Raw genomic sequence first — 2,270 nt, 5'->3', positions numbered from 1 at the left:
ACTTCACTCAGTGCTGTTTCATTCCAATTTCATTCCACTTGAGTTATAAAATAGTCTCAAGTGTTTTCCTGTGTATTGTTGTTTCGCAAAAGTCTGTTTAACAACCTGTTAAAATACTCCAGAATGAAGGAAATGGCATTTACTTATTTCTTAATTTTATGGGGTAGGACCCCCAGACCCCCCGCCAGTGGGTCCCCCCAACATTAAAATACTTCTGATGCCACTGAAATATGTAAGAATGTAAGGACATTTTATGGTACTCCATGTGTAAAGATACAGAGCAAGTTAAAAAGTGACTGCTGCAGAAGTGCAGATGGTTTGGATTCTTGTTTTTTGTCTCTGAATGTCACAAAATCAGTAATAATATCTGTAAAAATTACAAATTAAACATCTGTTGGCAGATCCATAGCTTTATATTGACATAGTTTTTAAATCGTCGATTTTACAAACACATCATAACATTTCTGTTGAATATTAGTTTTCGTGACCCCCCCGAAAATCATTCTGCAGGCACCACTGCATGAGCTATCCCGGAGAGGAGCRAGGCCTTTAACGAGAAGAAACCTGCAGCAGAACCAGGATGGGTGCTCGTCTGACTCGCCCTAACTCAGAGTTGAGTAACCAGAAGTATCATCAGGTCAGTGTTWATTAAAGCAGAGTTGATCAGAGTATTTATATGTGAAGAAGAAAGAGGGCAGAGAGATTCAGAGCATCATGAGATGTTCTGCAGCTGCCTGAGGCCTGCAACATATCTACAGTGATAACACAGGGTCACCTGAGCTTTATCAGAAACCTTTTAATCTTAAAGGTAAAGAGGATATCTGTCCTGTGGAGTCTGACAGGACAAGATAACTGAAGACCTCCCAGTTTACTGTCAGACATCGTTAAGAACCACGTGCCTGATCTCTAAGAGCAGAAAGGTCTGAGGAGACAATCCATAATATGAGGTTAACCCTTCAGAGAGTTCTCAAAAGGCAGCTTTTTTTCCTGTTTCAGCTTCTCTTTTCTCAGATGCTCCTTCCTGACTCACCTGGCCTCGAACCTGCAGCCTCTCAGTTTATATGAGATGTAAAAAAGGTGATGAAATGTGTGATTTGAAGTTTGTAGAAGATAAAGATGAGTGTGTTGTAGAAAAGTCACTTTTTCCCTGCAGATTTGAACATTCACTGAACAAAAAAACATTAGTAAAAATTAGAGCCTGAAGAATGGTGCCAGGATTGTTTTTAATAAAGTGTATTGATYAGAGGTGCCATCAAGTGAGAGCAGCCACATTATTCAGGGGTGAGGACAATGTGGTAAAGCTGAATGTCATGTTTAAATTTAGGTGAGCACATCAGTGAAACTCTGTTTAACATTATATTTTTTGGTTTGATAGAAATGCTGGTCTATAAATATCAAATCAGTAACATCTGCAATGAACGAGGTTTCTAATTCGCTGAAGTAAACCAGTGAAAAACTAGTATTTATCTGCAATTCAACGTGGAAATGTAGACCTGATAAATTGTTTACATTGACAGCCTGCCTCTTCCAATATGGTGCTGTGCTCGTACCACAGTGGTCAATCTAAAACATGCATGATGCTTCTTGTCAGTATTCCTCGTTAGTTGTTTTTACAGTTTTTTATACAGGAAATGACTTGAAACATTCAAATGATCAAGAACAGAGAATGTTTCTTCATAAGCAGAACTTATTAATGTTAGCTAAAAGGAGCCTGTGAACCAATACACCCTAAACTGTAATAATCAGTTTTCCCTTAGCAAAAAGTCTCAGAAGTATACTTGTTAGTAAACTGCTAGTATACTTTTATCAGTGTACATGGTAAATAAAAGTACACTTTGGGAAATACACTTTTATATACTGTAATATGTTTAATGACATGTATAACCTACTTATTAAAATGAACTTCAAGTATTCTGCTTTTTGCTAAGGGTTGACTCGTGTATTTACATCATTTTTCTTCTGAACCATTTATTTTTTTGCAGTCAGTTGTATATGTTGTTTATTTAACAATAAAAATTAATAAATTTATTCCTGTCTGGAGCTGTCCTCCCTCCACATTTGTATTTATCTTTAAATCCTCCAAAAACACAAAAGCAGGAAGCGAAGCATGTTCATGATGCGCAAAAGCGTCGTTTCCCCCCAGCTGAGTGAAGCCGACCCCTCCCAAAACATGAACCACAGAAAAAAAAGGCAAATAGGCTGAGTTGTTAGTGCTTCGTTTGTGCGGGTTTGTGCACTTGAAGTTGTCGTTTGTGCTGCTATGGTTTTTT

This window comes from Austrofundulus limnaeus, unplaced genomic scaffold, assembly GCF_001266775.1.
Source record: "Austrofundulus limnaeus strain Quisiro unplaced genomic scaffold, Austrofundulus_limnaeus-1.0 Scaffold300, whole genome shotgun sequence".
NCBI lineage: Eukaryota > Metazoa > Chordata > Actinopteri > Cyprinodontiformes > Rivulidae > Austrofundulus > Austrofundulus limnaeus.
The sequence above is the reverse complement of the archived record's forward strand: the minus strand, read 5'-3'. Positions refer to the sequence as shown.